General features: G+C 43.1%; 1 protein-coding gene across 1 annotated transcript in view; it reads left to right on the forward strand.

The window, feature by feature from the left end:
• The window catches only part of TMTC1 (transmembrane O-mannosyltransferase targeting cadherins 1), a 1,359,696-nt gene that overhangs the window by 1,142,535 nt on the left and 195,184 nt on the right, over positions 1-21,977 (forward strand). The window lies entirely within an intron of this gene.

Below are 21,977 nucleotides of genomic sequence, written 5' to 3' on the forward strand. Positions count from 1 at the left end.
TGAAAGATGGCCAGGTGCAGGTGAAGCCTAGCTCTTTATCAGACTTCTGCCTTGCCTCTGGGGTGGGGTGGTTTTGCCTGCCGCTGCCGAGGAGCGTCCAAGGGCTCACAACCTAGTTTCCAGCTTTGAAAACGTGACATATTCCCAGGGCCTCTTTCCCACCCCCCCTTTTTTGCAGGCAGCCACAACTGAGTGTGCCCTACAGAGAAGAACACATTTATACATATGGCAGAAACACCAGTTATTAGTATCATAGTCCACTGTATCAGAGTCCACTACTGTCCCTTGTGTTCCTGTTGACAAGTGCCACTTTTTTAAAACCCCGCTAAGCTAACTGCCTTTACCACATTCTCTGGCAACGAATTCCAGAGTTTAATTACACGTTGAGTGAAGAAATATTTTCTCTGGTTTGTTTTAAATTTACTACTTTGTAGCTTCATCGCATGCCCCCTAGTCCTAGTATTTCCACTCCACTCATTATTTTATAGATCTCTATCATATCTCCCCTCAACCGTCTTTTCTCCAAGCTGAAGAGCCCTATCCACTTCATCCTTTCCTCATAGGGAAGTCATCCTATCCCCTTTATCATTTTCGTCACCCTTTTCTGTACCTTTTCTACTTCCACTATATCTTTTTTTGAGATGTGGTGACCAGAATTGAACACAATATTCGAGGTGTGGTTGAAGCATGGACTGATACAAAAGCTGAAGCGGCTAGGGCTTTTCAGCTTGGAGAAAAGACGTCTGAGGGGAGATATGATAGAGGTCTATAAAATAATGAGTGGAGAGGAACAGGTAGACGTGAATTGTTTGTTTACTCTTTCCAAAAATACAAGAACTAGGGGGTATGTGATGAAGCTACAAAGTAGTAAATTTAAAACGAATCGGAAAAAAATTTTCTGCACTCAACGTGTAATTAAACTCTAGAATTCTTTGCCAGAGAATGTGGTAAACGCAGTTAGCTTAGCGGGGTTTTAAAAAGATAAAGGAAAAGTCCATAGACCATTATTAAAATTACTTTGGGAAAATTGACTGCTTATTTCTGGGATAAGCAGCATAACATGTATTGAACTTTTTTGGGATCTTGCCAGGTATTTGTGACCTGGATTGGTCACTGTTGGAAACAGGATGCTGGGCTTGATGGACCTTTGGTCTGTCCCAGTGTGGCAATACTTATGTACTTATTATAACATCCTCATTTTTGTTTCCATTCCTTTCCTAATAATACCTAACATTCTATTTGCTTTCTTAGCCACCGCAGCACACTGAGCAGAGGGTTTCAATGTATCATCAACGAAGATGCCTAGATCTCTTTCTTGGTCGGTGACTCCTAACGTGGAACCTTACATTATGTAACTATAATTCGGTTTCCTCTTTCCCTCATGCATCACTTTGCACTTGCTCACATTAAAAGTCATTTGCCATTTAGAGGCCCAGTCTTGTAAAGTCCTCTTGTAATTTTTCACAATCCTCTTGCGATTTAACAACTTTGAATAACTTTGTGTCATCAGCAAATTTAATTACCTCACTTGTTACTCCCATCTCTAGATCATTTATAAATATGTTAAAAAGCAGCAATCCCAGCACATACCCCCGGGGAACCCCACTATCTACCCTTCTCCATTGAGAATACTGACCATTTAACCCTACTCTTTGTTTTCTATCTTTTAACCTGTTTTTAAGCCACAACAGGACACTACCTCCTATCTCATGACTTTCCAGTTTCCTCTGGAGTTTTCATGAGGAACTTTGGCCTTTTGAAAATCCAGATACACAATATCGACCGGCTCACCTTTATCCACACGTTTGTTCACCCCTTCAAAGAAATGTAATAGATTGGTGAGGCAAGATTTCCCTTCGCTAAATCCATGTTGGCTTTGTCTCATTAATCAATGCTTTTAAATATGCTCTGTAATTTTGCTCTTTATAATAGTCTCTACCATTTTGCCTGGCACCAACGTGAAGCTCACCGGTCTACAATTTCCCGGATCTCATCTGGAACCTTTTTAAAAATCGGCGTTACATTGGTCACCCTCCAATCTTCTGATACCATTCCCAGTTTTAAAGTTAAATTGCATATTACTAACAATAGTTCCGCAAGTTCATTTTTCAATTCTAACAGTACTCTGGGATGAATACCATCCGGTCCAGGAGATTTGCTACTCTTCAGTTTGTCAAATTGCCCCATTACATCCTCCAGGTTTATAGAAATTACATTCAGTTTCTCGGATATAATTTGTACCCCAGTATGACAGTGTCCCACTGGTTATCCTCCTTCCACCAGGTCTCAGAGATTCCTGTTATATCTCCCATCTTATTTTTTTAAGCTTCTGGCATTTGCATATAGACCTTTCAAACTGTTTGCTGTTCCTATTTATATCATTCTCGGTACTTGACTGTGTTAAATTGCAATCTTTTGTCTGATTTTTATTTAAGGACACCTGATCTACTATGGTCTCTTTTGCAGCTTCACTATCGGGATACCCTATCTTCCCTGTTTTGGTGATACCTTTAAAAGGTACCTTATTCCTAACCATGCACTTTTGAGCGACTGTCGGCCTTCCTCCAGTCTCTAGTTTAAAAGCTGCTCTATCTCCTTTTTAAACACCAGTGCCAGCAGCCTGGTCCCACCCTGGTTAAGGTGGAGCCCATCCTTTCGGAATAGGCTCCCCCTTCCACAGAATGTTGCCTAGTTCCTAACAATTAGAAAACCTTTCTCCCTGCACCATTGTCTGATCCACACATTGAGACTCTTGAGCTTTGCCTGTCGCTTGGGCCCTGCGCGTGGAACGGGTAGCATTTCAGAAAATTATACCCTAGAGGTTCTGGATTTCAGCTTTCTACCTAAGAGCCTACATTTGGCTTCCAGAACCTCTCTCCCACATTTTCCTATGTCATTGGTACCCACATGTACCAAGACAGCCGGCTCCTCCCCAACACTATCTAAAATCCTATCTAGGTGACGTGTGAGGTCTGCCACCTTCGCACCAGGCAGGCAAGTCACCAGGCGATCCACATGTCCACCAGCCACCCAGCTATCTACATGCCTAATAATCGAATCACCCACTACAACAGCTGTCCTAACCCTTCCCACCTGGGTTGTAGCTCCTGGAGACACATCCTCCATGCGAGAGGATATTGCATTTCCTGGTGTGCTGGTCCTGTCTACAGGATTACTTCCAGCCTCACCAGGGTGATGCTGTCCTTTTAGGAGGTCTCCCTCTTCCAAGGCAGCACAGGGGCTTCCAGATTGGAGGTGGGACTTCTCTACAACGTCCCTGTAAGCCTCCTCTATGTACCTCTCTATCTCCCTCAGCTCCTCCAAGTGTGCTACTCTAGTCTCAAGAGAACGGACTCATTCTCTGAGAGCTAGGAGTTCTTTGCATCAAGCAGACACATATGACATCTCACCAAATGGGAGATAATCATTCATGTGACACTCAATTCAAAAGACTGGATAGCACCCTTCTCACTGCTGGAGTACTGTCTGCATCTTAATATTATAGAGTTGTTTAATTAAATCTTCTTAAGGTACTAAGGTTTGCTTATGGGCAGACTGGATGGACCGTGCAGGTCTTTTTCTGCCATCATCTACTATGTTACTATGTTACTATGTTATTAGAAACTAATTAAATGTAATTAAAACTCTAATGAAAATGGAAAATTCCTCTCGTCTTAATTAGAACAATTGACTATAAATGAAGAGTTGAGCATGTGTGGGAGTTGGGGCAGGTGAGTGGGAATGAGGACTGAACTGGGCGCTTCTATGCCTTCAAGAGATTATCAATGCTGTGGTAGAAACTTCAAGTTTTAAAACTATGGGGAAAAGGGTACGGAGATTAGCTAATAAAGTTTGCTTGCTTTTTTTTATTTTAAAATTCTATGTTTATCAATATCCTACAATTCCTCTTTTGAACCCTAATCTTGAAGTTACCAAGCTCAGGATAAAATAATGTAACTTACCCACAGAGATGTCCTCTTCTCTCAGAACTTCTCAGAAAAAAAGTTAAGTGGGACCTTTCTCTATATATAGTTTAGATTCTAAGGAGACTATGAGGCATATTTTCAAAGCACTTTGGGAGGCTAAGTTCCATAGGTTTCTATGGAACTTTGGGAGGCTAAGTGCTTTGAAAATGAGCCTCTATTTCAAACAAACTGTTTGAAACTAGCCCAGTAATCAAATTGCCCTTAGTAACCTTAGCAACTATTCTACTTCCTCACACCTTAATTAACATCTAATTCAGGTCAACTGCAGTGCTACCTGTCCAGCAGGCAAGAGCACAAAATAATTTTCTTTTAGGACAGTTCATGCCTTGCTACTATCCTTTTTATACTCTTGGATGTTAAGCTTCTACCTCTAGAGAAAGTTTCAGTTTAAAACTATAAGGAAAAGGGATTGTACACTATGAAAACTAGTTAATAAAACTTGCTTCTTTCTCTTACATTATTTTTTTATTAATTATTTTTATTAAAGTTTTAAATTCACATAACCATCACACATCAAGCATTTATGACAATAACTGAATATTAACAAATGCCTTTCAATTGAGGAGGTGAAAAAATTGCTTACGCAGTGGCAACAGAAGTGCCAGAAACAAGTATAATATCTTTGGCAAAGTCATCATTTTTATGGCAGACACTCTTCTCAGCCATTAAAGTTCTAATCCTTCCCACCGTTCTAACTCAAGGAATAACTTCCGGATTTTGGGGGGAAAATTAGCCCTGTATAGATCTGATAACTTAGGTGTAAGATTGATGCCCATTCCATCAAAAGGGATATTGCTGATCCAAGATGGCGACTGTGTGACTTAGCGCTATCAGACGCATTCTAGGTTGTCTGAGCAGAGCAGGAGAGAGATACGTTAGCCGTTGGTGAGATGGGTAAACGACGTGGGAAAGTTAGAGTTCTTCCCTCGGGCTCTGGCGGTGTGCCCCCGCTCTCCCAGCCGATGCTTGAGCACTTTGGGATAGCGTCTGGGGCTCTGATGACTTCCACTCCTGCAGCTGGTGTCAGCGTTTCGGCGCTGACCGACAGTGGCGATGGGGCTTCCCTAAGCCCTGTCTTTCATGCAGCGCCCCCTCAACCAGGAAGAGCAAGCTTCCAGACGAGTCCTGCAGCGTCCACCCAAAGAGGAGAAGGAGGCGAGCAGGGAGGGAACCTGTCGGTTGCAGAACGATCATCTCTTGAACAATTGAATATTCCAGAGAAGAAAGCTGCTCCTGTTGTGGACTCTATGATAGTGAGTATCCTGGAACAAGCTGTTCAAGCGTCTCCTCTGGTATTCAATGTAGGGAAATTTGAAAAACCTGCTGTAGTGACTTTAGAGTCACTTTGGGATCTGAATTCCACAACTCTTCTATCTTTGCAGTCTGCTATTTCAAAGAACTCTGAACTCATTAATGTTTTGGCAGAGTCTGCTCTTAAACAAATACAAATTAATGAGATTCATGCGACTGAAGTAAAAGACCTCTCTCAAAAAATGGAAAAAATGGAACTTATAGATCAAGCATTAATTAAGGAAAGGAACTTTGCTTCTAGACGCATGGAATACCTGGAAAATCAATCCAAGAGACTTAACCTGCGAATGATAAATTTTCCAAAGTCACCTATTTTATCTCCAATACAGATGGTTAAGAAATATCTTGTTGATATTCTGGGAATGCCTGAAAATTCATTGCCACCAATTACAAGGGCTTATTATATTCAAACTACTGGGCAAGTCCCAGAAAATTTAAACCCTCAGAATGCAATGAACCTAACGGCGTTTCTGGAATCTTCTCTGGAGGTGGTCACACAAAGGAGTACTTTGTTAGTGACCTTTGCGTTAGAGCTTGATAGAGAAGCAGTACTCAAGCTTTCCCTAAGACATTTAAATTCTTTATTTTTGGGTTCAAAAGTAAGGGTTTTCCCAGATTTATCTAGGGAAACCCAAAAACGACGTAAATTATTTCTAGCTCTCCGCCCAAGGGTTATTGCCCTAGGTGCAAATTTTCTTTTGAAGTTTCCTTGTGTTTGTAGGATTCTACTCCACACAAAACATTATCAATTTTTTGAACCCAATCAGTTGGATGTTTTTCTAAAAAGTAAGGAGAGTATTATTGTGAAAATTTAGAACCGAATGTAACACTGTATAGCATTTTGGAGTGAGTCTACAGGGTATAACGCAGTCTTTGATTTAATAGATATTTAAGAGCTTGATTATAGCTTGATATTTGTATTTCTTGATTCTTGGATCATTTCCCATTTAATTGTGGACGATGGAAGTGTATAGTTTTTCCTTTTATTTAATCCTATTGTGATTATTTTCTATATTTCTTGTTATTATTCTTTATTGAATATTATGTATCTTAAAATGCAAAATTAAAATAAAAAAAGGGATATTGCTGTCGAAGGGAGGCCACAACCCCACTTGATAACCCAAGACCCATAATCTCTGACTTATCCATGTTCACCCGAAAACTGGAAATCTGACCATATTGGTGTAGGCCCTGTATCACCAGTGGCAGAGAGTCCTGGGGATCTGTCATTGTAAGGAGAATATCATCTGCAAATAACATTATCTTATGGACATCCATCCCCAAGGAAAGTCCATGTATATTTGGATGGATCCGTATAGTCTGAGTGAGCCAGCAGTTCAATGGGCAACGCAAACAGCAGTGAGGATAAAGCACAACCCTGCCGGGTCCCTTTCCCCAGTGGAAACGAATCCGAACTCGTACCGTTGATCTGCAAAGAGGCTAGCGGGAATGCATAGAGAAGTTTGAGCCATGCCACAAAGCATCCCGAAAAGCCCATCTGATCTAAAACCGAGAACATAAAGGGCCAATCAACCTGATCAAATGCCTTCTCTACAACAAGAGAAATCAATAACGTAGGTTGTCGTGTGGTCACTGCCTCATGGATCAAATGAAGCGCTGTAAGTATATTATTAAATGTTTGTCTCCCCACTGGGGACACTGTCATACCGGGGTACAAATTATATCATAGTGATAGGGTAGATCGAATTGGTGGAGGGGTAGCATTGTATATTAACGAGAGCCTTGAATCAAATAGATTGAAAATTCTGCAGGAAACAAAACACGTCTTGGAATCACTGTGGATTGAAATTCCATGTGTAAAGGGGAAAAGGATAGTGATAGGAGTGTACTACCGTCTGCCTGGCCAGGATGAACAGACGGATGCAGAAATGCTAAAGGAAATTAGGGACGCAAACAAACTGGGCAACACAATAATAATGGGTAATTTCAATTACCCCGATATTGACTGGGTAAATGTAACATCGAGACACGCTAGGGAGGTAAAATTCCTTGATGAAATCAAGGACAGCTTTATGGAGCAGCTGGTACAGGAGCCGATGAGAGAAGAAAAAATTCTAGACCTAGTCCTTAGTGGAGCGCATGATCTGGTGCGGGAGGTAATGGTGCTGGGGCCGCTTGATAACAGTGATCATAATATGATCAGATTTGATAGTAGGTTTGAAGTAAGTATACATAGGAAATCAAATACGTTAGCATTTAACTTTAAAAAAGGAGACTACGATAAAATGAGAAGAACAGTGACAAGAAAACTTAGAGGAGCGACTGCGAGTGTCAAAAATTTACATCAGGCGTGGATGCTGTTCAAAAACACCATCCTGGAAGCCCAGGCCAAATATATTCTACGTATTAAAAAAGGAGGACGGAAGACTAAACGACAGCCAGTGTGGATAAAAAGTGAGGTGAAGGAAGCTATTAGAGCTAAAAGAAATCCTTCAGAAAATGGAAGAAGGAACCGACTGAAAATAATAAGAAACGGCATAAGGAATGTCAAGTCAAATGCAAAGCACTGATAAGGAAGGCTAAGAGGGACTTCAAAAAAAAGATTGCGTTGGAGGCAAAAATACATAATAAAAAATGTTTTAGGTATATTAAAAGCAGGAAGCCGGCAAAAGAATCAGTTGGACCGCTAGATGACCGAGGAGTAAAAGGGGCAGTCAGGGAAGACAAAGCCATAGCGGCGAGATTAAATGAATTCTTTGCTTCAGTCTTCACCGAGGAAGATTTGGAAGTGATACCGGTGCCGGAAATGGTATTCGAAGCTGACGAGCCGGAGAAACTTAATGAATTCTCTGTAAACCTGGAGGATGTAATGGAGCACTTCTACAAACTGAAGAGTAGCAAATCTCCTGGACTGGATGGTATTCATCCCAGAGTACTGATAGAACTGAAAAATGAGCTTGCGGAGCTATTGTTAGAAATATGTAATTTATCCTTAAAATCGAGTGTGGTACCGGAAGACTGGAGGGTGGCCAATGTAACGTCGATTTTTAAAAAAGGTTCCAGAGGAGATCTGGGAAATTATAGACCAGTGAGTCTGACGTTGGTGCCAGGCAAAATGGTAGAGACTATTATTAAGAACAAAATTACAGAGCATATTCAAAAGCATGGATTAATGAGACAAAGTCAACATGGATTTAGTGAAGGGAAATCTTGCTTCACCAATCTACTACATTTCTTTGAAGGGGTGAACAAACATGTGGATAAAGGTGAGCCAGTTGATATTGTGTATCTGGATTTTCAGAAGGCGTTTGACAAAGTACCTCATGAAAGACTCCAGAGGAAATTGGAGAGTCATGGTATAGGAGGTAGTGTTCTATTGTGGATTAAAAACAGGTTAAAAGATAGAAAACAGAGAGTAGGGTTAAATGGTCATTATTCCATTATTCTCACTGGAGAAGGGTAGTTAGTGGGGTTCCCCAGGGGTCTGTGCTGGGACCACTGCTTTTTAACATATTTATAAATGACCTAGAGATGGGAGTAACTAGTGAGGTAATTAAATTTGCTGATGACACAAAGTTATTCAAAGTCGTTAAATCGCAGGAGGATTGTGAAAAATTACAAGAGCTTACGAGACTGGGAGACTGGGCATCTAAATGGCAGATGACGTTTAATGTGAGCAAGTGCAAAGGTGCAAAGTGATGCATGTGGGAAAGAGGAACCTGAATTATAGCTACGTCATGCAAGGTTCCACGTTAGGAGTCACAGACCAAGAAAGGGATCTAGGTGTCGTCGTTGATGATACATTGAAACCTTCTGCTCAGTGTGCTGCTGCGGCTAAGAAAGCAAATAGAATGTTAGGTATTATTAGGAAAGGAATGGAAAACAAAAAATGAGGATGTTATAATGCCTTTGTATCGCTCCATGGTACGACCGCACCTCGAATATTGTGTTCAATTTTGGTCGCCGTATCTCAAAAAAGATATAGTGGAATTAGAAAAGGTGCAGAGAAGGGCGACAAAAATGATAAAGGGGATGGGACGACTTCCCTATGAGGAAAGGCTAAAGCGGCTAGGGGTCTTCAGCTTGGAGACACTCATTATTTTATATACCTCTATCATATCACCCCTCAACCGCCTTTTCTCCAAGCTGAAGAGCCCCAGCCGCTTTAGCCTTTCCTCATAGGAAAGTCGTCCCATTCCCTTAATCATCTTTGTCGACCTTCTCTGCACCTTTTCCAATTCCACTATATCTTTTTTGATGTGCGGCGACCAGAATTGAACACAATACTCTAGGTGCGGTTGCACCATGGACCGATACAGTGGCATTATAATATCCTCATTTTTGTTTTCCATCCCTTTCCTAATAATACCTAACATTCTATTTGCTTTCTTAACCACAGCAGCACACTGAGCAGAAGATTTCAACGTATCATCAATGATGACTCCCAGGTTCCTTTCTCATTCCATGACTCCTAACGCTGAACCTTGCATAACGTAGCTATAGTTCGGGTTCCTCTTTCCCACATGCATCACTTTGCACTTGCTCACATTGAACGTCATCTGCCATTTAGATGCCTAGTCTCCCAGTCTCGTAAGGTCCTCTTATAATTTTTCACAATCCTCCCGCGATTTAACGACTTTGAATAACTTTGTGTCATCAGCAAATTTAATTACCTCACTAGTTACTCCCATCTCTAGATGTCATTTATAAATATGTTAAAAAGCAGCGGTCCCAGCACAGATTCCTGACAGACCCCACTAACTACCCTTCTCCATTGCAAATAATGACCATTTAACCCTACTCTCTGATTCCTAACTTTCAACCAGTTTTTAATCCAGAACAATACACTACCTCCGATCCCATGACTCTCTAACTTCCTCTGGAGCCTTTCATGAGGGACTTTGTCAAACGCTTTCTGAAAATCCAGATACACAATATCCACCAGCTCACCTTTGTCAACATGTTTGTTTACCCCTTCAACGAAATGCAGTAGATTGGTGAGGCAAGACTTCCCTTCACTAAATCCATGCTGACTTTGTCTCATCAGTCCATACTTTAGAATGTGCTCTGTTATTTTGTTCTTAATAATAGTCTCTACCATTTTGCCCTGCATCGACGTCAGACTCACCGGTCTATAATTCCCTGGATCTCCCCTGGAACCTTTCTTAAAAATCAGCGTTACATTAGCGACCCTCCAATCTTCCGTTACCACGCTCGATTTTAAGGATAAATTACATATCAACAACAGTAGCTCCGCAAGCTCATTTTTAGTTCCATCAGTACCCTGGGATGAATGCCATCCGGCCCAGATTTGCTACTCTTTAGTTTGCAGAACCTGCCCCATTACATCCTCCAGGTTTACAGAGATTTCATTAAGTTTCTCTGACTCATCAGCCTCGAATACCCTGTCCGGCACCGGTATCCCAACCAAATCTTCCTCGGTGAAGACCGAGGCAAAGAACTCATTTAATCTTTCCGCTATTTCTTTATCTTCCCTGAGTGCCCCTTTTACTCCCCGGTCATCCAGTGGCCTAACTGATTCTTTTGCCGGTTTCCTGCTTTTTATATACCTGAAAAAGTTTTTACTATATGTGTTTTTGCCTCTACTGCTGTCTTCCTTTCAAAGTCCTTCTTAGCCTTTCTTATCAGCGCTTTGCATCTGATTTGACATTCCTTATGCCACTTTTTTTTATCTTCAGTCGGTTCTTTCTTCCATTTTCTGAAGGATTCTCTTTTTGTTCCAATAGCCTCCTTCACCTCTCTTTTTAACCACGCCGGTTGTCGTTTGGTCTTCTGCTCTCCTTTACTGATACATGGAATGTATTTGGCCTGGGCCTCCAGTGTTTTTGAACAGCATCCACACCTGTTGTAGGTTTTTTACCCTATCCTTCGCTCCTCTAAGTTCTTTTTTTTACCATTCTCCTCATTTTATCATCGCTCCCTTTTTTGAAGTTAAACACCAACATATTTGACTTCCGTTGTCTACTTTTTTGAAAGCAGATTTCAAAGCTGATCATATTATGATCACTGTTATCAAGCGGCCCCCCTCACTGTTACCTCCCGTACCAGATCATGTGCTCCACAAATGACTAGATCTAGAATTTTTCCTTCTCTCGTCGGCTCCTGTACCAGCTGCTCCATGAAGCAGTCCTTGATTTCATCAAGGAATTTTACCTCCTTGGCGTGCCCAGATGCTACATTAACCCAGTCTATATTGGGGTAATTGAAATCGCCCGTTATTATCGTGTTGCCAATTTTATTAGCGTCCCTAATTTCCTTTAACATGACTGCGTCCGTCTGCTCATCCTGATCGGGCGGACGGTAATACACTCCTACTACCGTCCTTTTCCCCTTGACACATGAAATTTTGATCCATAATGATTCCAAAAGGTCGTTTGTTTCCTGTAAAATTTTCAGTCTATTTGATTCAATGCCCTCGTTAATATACAATGCTACTCCTCCCCCAATCCGGTCCACTCTATCACTGCGATACAATTTGTATCCCGGTATGACAGTGTCCTACTGGTTATCCTCTTTCCACCAGGTCTCGGAGATGCCTATTATATCTATTTTTTTCATTTAGCGCAATATATTCCAATTTTCCCATCTTATGTCTTAGGCTTCTAGCATTTGCATAAAGACACTTCAAGTTATTCCTAGTCACATTATGTTGATTACTTGTCAGTATTAATTTACTATCTTCTGCCTGATTTTTATTATTTCTCTTTACAGACGAATCTATTACGGTTGCCTTTGCAACCTCACCATCAGGGACCCCCATCCTCCCTGTTTGGGCAGTATCTTTACAAGATACCTCATTCTGAACCATATGTTGTTGTGCGACTGTCGACCTTCCCCTCGTTTCTAGTTTAAAAGCTGCTCAGTTTCTTTTTTTTAATTCCTACTTTCTTACCTATCTATATTACATCTTTGCTTTACCCAGTGGCGTTCCTAGGGGGGCTGACACCTGGGGCAGATCGCCGATGCGCCCCGCCCCCCGGGTGCAGCGCCCCCACAGAACAGCGTGATGCCCCCCCCTGGCGAAAGAACCCCCCCCTGGTGCACGCCGCTGGGGGGGGGGTGCCACGTGCCTGCCGGCGCGCGGCATCCCCCCCCCCAGCGGCGTGCACCCGGGGTGGACCGCCCCCCCCCCCTTGGTACGCCACTGGCTTTACCCTTCGCTATCAATTATAATGTTCTATTATGTATTGTGTTGACATTGTAAATAGTATACCATGCCATGCTTTGTATTGTTTTTGAATATTTTTACTGCTATAATTGTCTATTGCTCATGTTTGATCTATTCTTACTGTACACTGCCTTGAGTGAATTCCTTCAAAAAGGTGGTAAATAAATCCTAATAAATAACGAGCCTTGTATGTATTACTCTGGTTTGTACTTATGGAAATCACAGTATTGTAACACTAAGAAATGACACAAAGCTTGTAGATCAGACAGAGAATCTGACTGCTGAATCCTAATCTCTCAGTGCTGATACGATAAACACTTTTTTATAATGCTACGAAAACTGGCCAATTAATTCTGAAGACTTTTAATTGGACTGTTTTGAGTTGTCCGAAGATACCAGTTATCACTTGGTGCCAGGTAAGACTTTTGTTCTTACTGTATGCGGTGCTGTGTGTGGCTGGGTTTTCTCTCTGGTCCCTTCAATTCCTCTTGATATCTCACTTTTCTTTCCTCTTGCTAGTTCAAAGCCAATATAACATTATAGAAACTTTGAAGGTGGTGTACTTAACTGAATAACCTGACCAAATACTTCTGCTTACAGTTTTGTTACTTCCACCTCATAGCTGGGAATTGTTCTGGTCAAATCTCAGGGTTCCACCCTCAGGGTTGGTTTCAGGGTTACCCTTCTTTCCAGTTTAAAGGATCCTTGAGTAACACCCCTCTTTCCTGGTGGAGGGGCTCCTGGGTCTGTCCCATCAATAGGTAATACATTTCTAAAATTGCCATTTACACATGTAGCCAGTGTATACGTGTACATGCTGCTATTTCCATATATAGATGCTTCTAAAATGACCACCTCGGTCTTAGATTAGACATCTAGTGCTCTTTCTCCCTCCAAGAACTTAGTTTAAGCCAAGAAATAAATGCCTTTTTTGGAACATTTTTTATCTTGTTTATATGTTTGCTGAATATTAGAAATCTGATTTATTTTTGCATGTAACATCTTAGCAACAGGTGTTTAAAAAATAATTTATTTTTATTTGTTACATTTGTATCCCACATTTTCCCACCTATTTGCAGGCTCAATGTGGCTTACATAGTGCCGTATCGGCGTGCGCCAATTCCGGTATGAACAAATACAAGGTGGTGATGTGGTAGAATAAGGTTCATGTGTGACAGATACATTAGGGGATCTTAGAGAGGAAGAGTTATGTCCATTACAAGCTTTGGTTTTGTTGTGTTGCAGATATTCAGGCTTTTATGTTGGGTCGGTGGGGTATGCCTTTTTGAACAGGTTTGTTTTGGGGTTTTTTTTTACATTTGTACCCCGCGCTTTTCCACTCATAGCAGGTTCAATGCGGCTTACATATTATATACAGATACTTATTTGTACCTGGGGCAATGGAGGGTTAAGTGACTTGCCCAGAGTCACAAGGAGCTGCCTGTGCCTGCAATGGGAATCGAACCCAGTTCCCCAGGACCAAAGTCCACCACACTAACCACTAGGCCACTCCTCCACTTTTTAGTGATTTCCGGAAATTTAGGTGGTCATACATTGTTTTTACGACTTTTGGCAGTGCGTTCCATAGTTGTTTGCTTAAATAGGAAAAGCTGGATTCATAGGTTGATTTGTATTTGATTCCTTTGCAGCTTGGGTAGTGGAGATTTAGGTAAGTTCGAGCTGATCCTATTGTGTTTCTGGTTGGCAGGTTTATAAGGTCTGTCATGTATCCCGGGGCTTCGCCGTAAATAATTTTATGAACCAGGGTGCAGATTTTGAAAGTAATACGTTCTTTGATTGGGAGCCAGTGCAGTTTTTCTCGGAGGGGTTTGGCGCTTTCAAACCGCGTTTTTCCAAATATAAGCCTGGCTGCTGTGTTTTGAGTGGTCTGAAGTTTCTTTATGATTTGTTTTTTGCATCCTGCATAAATTCCATTGCAGTAGTCTGCGTGGCTTAGTACCATTGATTGTATCATGTTGCGGAATATTTCCTTTGGGAAGAATGGTTTCATGCGTTTGAGTTTCCACATTACGGAAACATTTTCTTTATTGTGGATTTCGCTTGGTTCCCTAGTGAGAGGTTCCGGTTGATTGTAACGCCGAGAATTTTCAGGCTGTCTGAGATAGGAAGGGTGTATCCTGGGGTGTTTATGTTTGTGGGTTTATATGTGTTGTATTGGGATGAGATGGTGAGACAGTGTGTTTTTTCTGTGTTGAGTTTTAGTTGGAATGCATTTGTCCATGAGTCCATGATGTTCAAGCTGAGCTTGATTTCGTTGGTGATTTCTGCCAGATCGTGTTTGTAAGGGATGTATATTGTGACGTCTTCCGCATAGATAAATGGGTTAAGGCCTTGGTTGGATAAGGACTTGGCTATTGGGTCATCAAAAGGTTGAAAAGGATTGGTCATAATGGTGATCATTTTGGTACTCCGCAGTCTGAAATCCTGATTGTGATTCATGTAGTATTATGAATTTGTTTATGTAATCATTAAGTTGTTTGGTTACTATGCGTTCCATTAATTTGACTACCAGTGGGATAGATGCTACTGGGCGGTAGTTGGTGATGTCATTCGTTTTTTTTCTTGGTGTCTTTTGGGATAGGGGTGAGTAGGATGTTGCCTTTTTCCTTAGGGAAGAGACCTTGTTGAAGCATGTAGTTTAAATGGGATATGAGGTCTGCTATGAAGCAGTGGGGGGTGGATTTTATTAGGTAACTGGGGCAGGTATCCAATTGACAGTGAGTGTTGGAGAACCTGTTAATCGCCTGGGTTACTGTATTGGTGGTGAGGAGAGCGAAGTTTGACCAGGTTCGGTCCGCTGGGTATTCACCAGGGGTTGGGTCCAAACCATCGATGAAGTTTTCGGTATCCGTGTTGTCCTGAGGTAGAGTTATGCGTAGGTATGCAATTTTTTTGTTGAAGTATTTAGCAAGATTGTCTGCAGATGGGATGTCAATATTGGTTTTGGTGGCCAAAGTTATGTCTAGTAGTTTGTTCACAAGTTGGTATAGTTTCTTCATGTCTTTGTAGTCCGGCCCTATTTTTGTTTTATAGTATGACCTTTTGGTCTGTCTTATTGCATATTTGTATTTTCTTTGTATTTGTTTCCATGCGCTGTGTGTGTGTTCATCTTTTATTTTTTCCCATGCGCGTTCAAGTTTCCTGGACTGTGTTTTTAATTTTTTTCAGTTCTTCGTTGAACCATGGTATCGAGTTATGTCTGCATGAGATTCTTGTTCGTAAGGGTGCTATTTCGTCTAATATGCTTCTACATCTTTTATCCCATTCTGAGAGGTAGTATATAGAGTCTGTTTGAGTTGTCCAGTCATTATTGTATATCTGTTGCCAGAATGTTTCCGAGTCTATTAGGCCTCTTGTGCTGTGGGTTATGTGTTCTCGTATGCAAAGAGAACCCCTTTTCCGCCATTTTAGGGATAGGTTTAGTTTGTAATGGTCGATCCATGGTATTTCTGTCCATTTAGTTTCTGTTATTATTAGGTTCTGGTCTGTGGACAGTTTGTGTGAGATGAAGTCAAGTGTGTGTCCTTTCACATGGGTTGTTTGCATGTGTGGTCATTTAAGATCCCATAAGTGAAGGAAGTCCTTGCATTCTCGTGCGTTGGTAGAGTTTGGGTCTTCTAGGTGTAGGTTAATGTCTCCTAATACTAGTATATTGGTGTTGGATACTCAAGTATTTGAAATGAAGTCTATGAAGATTGACTGGCTTTCGTTCCAATTGCATGGTGATCTGTAAAACAGTATGCAAATTTAGGTGGTCGAGCAGGGTTTTGTGGTGGATTTTGATTGAGGCTATTTCGAGTTGGGTTGTTATGGACTCGGCAGTGGTTTCGATGGTAAAATGGGATTGATATATTAGTGCTACGCCTCCGCCTCTCTTTTCCTTTTTGGTCCAGTGAGTGATTTTGTAACCTTGTGGGCATAGGTTTAGGATTATAGGGTCCTCTTGATCATGGATCCAGGTTTCAGTGATGAAGAGTAGATCAAGTTTTTCTGACGTGATCCAGTCAGTTACTATTGTTGTTTTGTTTACCACGGATCTGGCATTAACGTAACCTACTTGAATTTTTTGGTAAGGGTCTTTTGTGTTCGGTGTTATGTGGACTTTTGTCAGTTGTCGTTTCTTAGTTTGTGTGGATTTTTTAATAATCTTTCTTTCCCTTCTGCTGAGGTTGTCTGTTTGTTTGTGTTCTTCCATCGTTTTGGTTGTTGTCAGTGTGGTGAGGTGTGGTGTATCTGTTCAGTCTATGATAGTTATGTAGTAATGGTATGTTACTTTCTGTAGTATGTAGTTACTTTCTGCGAGTGGGGTGGTTAGTGTTAGGTGGATCAGCGATAAGGAGTAGATTGCTAGGAGTAGTTTGATGGTATTCATTATGGTTTCAATTCACTTTGGGCTGCAAGTAGGCCGTGTTTGATAGGGTGCCTGGGAGGACTTTGTTCTTTGTGATGGAAGCTTGTGTTCTGGTCTTGTGTGGTTTATGTATTTTCGGCTTGCCTTGAGCTATTGAGATCAGTAGTTGCTCCGGTCCTGTATGATATTGGTGAGCGGAGGAGGGGGGGAATAGTTCTTTGTCTCCTGTTAGCTAATTACTTCCACTGTGAAGTTTCAGTGTCTTGAGGGTGTCCTTAGCATAACAGAATACAACTGAAGTCTCTTTCTTTCTAAGGTTTCAATTATTGAATAAATATAGATGATTTACTCACAGTTAGATGTTTTGAAGTGTTGCCACAGGGCACAGAGACTCCGTATTCTGTGAGCTGTAATGGTGGTTGGAGGTAGGAATCAGAGGAGGGTAAGTTATATTGTAGTGGTGAGTAGATAGTTGAACAGGTGGGAGTCGCATGGGCTAGGTGGTTGGAGAGTGGAACAACTTAGTGGGAGGATATAGGGCACAGGGATTCCATAGTCACGAGTGCCACATCGGTGGCTGGAGATAGAAATCGAGGGGCAGTTGGCAGTCCCGGTCACTACTGCTTCTGTACTCTGGGTCCCTTGGAGTTCGTCTCTGTGATGCCACCATCGCGTTGCTCTACTTCGCATCGCTCCCATCCTTGTCGTCGTCGTCACCGCCGTCCCAGGTGCCTTCTCAGGCACGCCCGTCCTGCTGAAGGTGTCTTCAGTTCACTAGCAATTATTCAGTTTTTACTTTGGTTTTTACTGTCAGGCCTTTCAAGCCTTGTCAGTTGTAAAGTCTCAATATTTTGAAATATAATATGCACTTTACTCACAGTCTGGTGATCAGACGCGCAGGCCCGTGCCAAGGGTCTGTGCCGCCCCCCCCCCCCCCCCCCGCAAACGAACAGTTGGCGCGCGCGCGCCCCCCCCCCCCCCCCCCCCGTGAAGATGATCGCGGCGCGCCCTGGGGGCCTTTAAATCTTTTACTTGCAGTCGCAGCAGCGTCTGTGAAAGCGGAGCGCTGCCGACGTCTCCCTTCCCTTCGCGCTGTTGGTTCCCTCAGTGTCCCGCCTTCTTCTGACGTCAGAAGAAGGCGGGACACTGAGGGAACCAACAGCGCAAAGGGAAGGGAGACGTCGGCAGCGCTCCGCTTTCACAGACGCTGCTGCGACTGCAAGTAAAAGATTTAAAGGCCTCGGCGGCGCGGGGCGAGGGTAAGCACCGCGGCGGCGCCCTCCAGAGGTGGGCGCCCTCCTGCGGTGCTTACCCCGCTTACCGCATCGGCACGGCCCTGCGGACGCGTTGCCCAGGTGTCACGTATACACAGCAGGAACCTGGGTTTGTGAACCCTTGGGCCACTGCCGAGGAGCAGCAGCGGCAGGAGAATCACCCCAACACCAGATAAGGCAGACCGGAACTGGAACACGGTGGACTGGAGTAAGGCTTCACCTACACTTGGCCACCTTTCACCAAGAGTTGAGCTCTGGGCTTCAGGCAGCTGGTAGGACTGGCAGGACTAGGCAGGACACAGCAGCAGGCTGACAATAACAGGAACACAAGAAACACGCTGGGTTCCAGGAAAAACCGTAGCCAAACAAACAATCCAGAAACAAGCCGGGTCAGGGCAGGATGTAGACAGAAGAATAGTCCAATAAACAATCTGGGTCTGGGCAGGCGGCAGGCACAAGAATAGTCCAATAAACAATCTGGGTCTGGGCAGGCGGCAGGCAGAAGAATAGTCCAAAAAACAAGCAGAGTAAAAGTCACCAACACGAACAGCACAAAGGCACTGCAACACTTCACACCAAAGGAACGCCTCTGAAGAACACTGTTGCAAGGCAACTAAGAACCTTACCAGGTGGTTAATAAAGGCAGGTCACAAGGGAGTTCACCAGGTATGGGTGCTGCTTGGTTCCAAAAAACTCCCAAAACAATCTGGAGAGCTGGAAGATCCGGACCGGACCGGACCAGCATATCTTCTGGAACACGGGAAACAGTAAACCATCACCTCGCAGCATTCCCCAGGTCTAAACCCCGGGGACTGAGGTGACTGCGAGCCCGGGACCTGGGCACAACCGTGACACCAGGGCACAGAGACCCTGCAACCCTGGGAGCTGTGTCTTTGTTGGAGGTAGACACCAGAGGGGGGGCAGCAGCCTCAGGCTGCTGCTACTGCTTTGCTCTGAGCCCCTCGGGGCCTCCGCCGTGTTGCCCCTTCTCAGCTTGTGGCTGCTGTCGACTGAGCCCTCGGCAGCCTCGGCGGTTCCCTCCAAGAGCGTCCTCACGCCTCCATAACTCCCATGCTCCTGGGGCAGCTCCACCGGACAGTGTATTGTAATGCACAATGTATTAAACAGTACTATGTATTATATAACAGTTTCTTACCTAGGGCATAATAATGAGATGCAAAGTACCTCTTTATTATACAAATTGAATAATGCAGCTTGCAAGTTAGTGACTTCCCCCTTGCTGTCCATCACTGTTCCCTCTAAGTCAGCAGTTCTCAAACTGTGTGCCGCGGCACCCTGGTGCGCCGCAGTGAACTCTCAGGGGTGCCACAGCAAATTCTGACCTCCCTCCCACTGCCCACAATCCGGCATTGCTCCCTATGCTCCCCTCCCAGAGGTCCGGAACCTGATGCTTCCTCCTCCTTCCCCTGCCGCCACTACAGCGCTTGCAGCTTACATTTTCGGGCCATCCGCAATTCACACAGACACTGCAGGGACTTCCCTCTGCCGTATCTGGCCCTCGCAACAGGAAGTTGCATCAGAGAGGGCTGGATGCGGAAGAGGGAAGACCCCGCAGTGCCTTTATGAATCATGGACAACCCAAAAATTTAAGTTGCAAGCACTGCAGAGGGGGAAGGAGAAGGAAGTGACAGCGCACACATGTGAAGAGTGTAAGGGTGGTGGAGTAGCGTGTATAGCACAAGACAGGGGCGTTTCCCCGGGATGATAAGAGCTGTTGGGGGGGCAGGGGGTACATGTAATTGATCTCTTGTATTCCTTATCCGTCATAATGTTGGGAAGGAATGGAATGGGGTTAGGGATAGGGGTTTGGGAAGGGATAGGGCAGGGATGGGGGTGAGGGTGAGGGGAGGGATGGGAAGTTTTGGAAGCAGAGAGAAGGGGGAGATAGGCAGGAGTGGGATCTGATATCTAGGAACATAACTCGACAGTTAATACGGAGTGTGCATTCTGTGAAGCTAGTGAGTACAGCAGGAACCATAACATCAAGTACCAAGGGTGAGGCTGGGCACCCGAGGTATCGGAAACCTGTAGTAACGCACAGATCAACAAGTATGGAAAAAAGTGACCACTAAGACTATACGTTTTGCCACTTGGAATGTGGGAGGGATTGCAACCCCCATAAAAAGAGCGAAAATATTATCAGCCCTCCAGAGACACAAAGTAGATATTGGGTGTCTCCAGGAGACAAAATTAACAATGTCGGAGCACATGAAATTAAAACGCCAATGGGTGGGAGAAGTACATGCGGGCATCCTCCTGGGACCGAAAATGTGGGGTGGCTGTGATAATTAGGAAGGGACTGGCCGCTAAGTCAGAGTTAATAGAGGCTGACAAGCAGGGCCGGTACGTGTTGGTGCGTTTGTGGCTACAGCAGAGGGAATTTTTGATTCTAGGTCAAACTACAGCGATGAAACTACAGTGTAGTAAATTTAAAACAAATCGGAGAAAATGTTTCTTCACCCAACGTGTAATTAAACTCTGGAATTCGTTGCCGGAGAAAGTGGTGAAGGCGGTTAGCTTAGCAGAGTTTAAAAAGGGGTTGGACGGTTTCCTAAAGGACAAGTCCATAAACCACTACTAAATGGACTTGGAAAAATCCACAATTCCAGGAATAACATGTATAGAATGTTTGTACGTTTGGGAAGCTTGCCAGGTGCCCTTGGCCTGGATTGGCCGCTGTCATGGACAGGATGCTGGGCTCGATGGACCCTTGGTCTTTTCCCAGCATGGCATTACTTATGTACTTATGTATGTCTCTATGGACCAAATGTATACGATTCAAAGTTTTACCCGAAATTAATACAGCTATGCCTCCCATATGCATCCTCGCAGCTTTTAGTGCTAGGCAATTTTAATCTAGTGGCAGACCCAGTTAGGGATTGCACCAACCCTAGAGTAGCGCATAGAGGAGGTCCGCGAGCACATGTTTTTTCAGCTTTCCAGCATTCCCTCTGCTTGGTGGACACGTGGCGTAGCCTCCACCCGGAAGAGCGTGATTTCACACACCTCTCTAGAGCTCACGGGACGTTTTCAAGAATAGATTACGTTCTAGTAGCCCAATCAGCATTGCCTTGGGTAGCGAAAGCAGAAATAGGACCGGAGGAGATATCGGACCACGCAATAGTGTGGATGGATATAGAGGCCCCAAGGCGCAGAACTTATTCCTCCAATTAATCGAATTTACTATATTCCACAAAAGAAGAAAAGTGAACCAAGAATGGATACAGAGTCACAAAGGAAAAAAAATGGACAAAATTTAAACTTAACGGAATTAAATGAGGATTCTGAAAGAAACACTTTAATAGTGTCCTTTATATTTGAGCAAGATTTAAAAGCAGTCAAACGATTATTCTTTAGACATACACAGTCCCTTTTTTGTGGGGCGAAAATACGGATGTACTCCGATGTTGCTAAACAAACACAGGAAAGAAGAAGGGCATTTTTAGCTATTAGAAAGGAGGCCCTAGAAATAGGAGCCTCCTTTTATTTGAATTATCCTTGTAAATGTGTGATAAAATATTTAGGGCTTAAATACATCTTCTTCAATCCTGAATATTTGAAAGCATTTATAGATTTAAAAAACTGTCAGTAACTTAGTATCTGATATTGGGCTGATTTAAGTTGATCTCTGGATAGGTGTGTTAAGCTATATACATGTTTAAATTGTCTTATGTGGTTTTCTTTTTCCCGGAATATTGTTTAAACTGCCCCCCTTCTTTATTGAGGTCTAAAGAAGATTATATACAAAAAAGTTTTGGTAGTATTTATCCGCAATACTTATGCCTATCTGTATTTCTTTACAAGTGTTATCACTTGAGATGTAAGTTTTAAAAAGTAAATAAAATTAAAAAAAACAAAGGGGT

Source organism: Microcaecilia unicolor, chromosome 9, assembly GCF_901765095.1.
Source record: "Microcaecilia unicolor chromosome 9, aMicUni1.1, whole genome shotgun sequence".
NCBI lineage: Eukaryota > Metazoa > Chordata > Amphibia > Gymnophiona > Siphonopidae > Microcaecilia > Microcaecilia unicolor.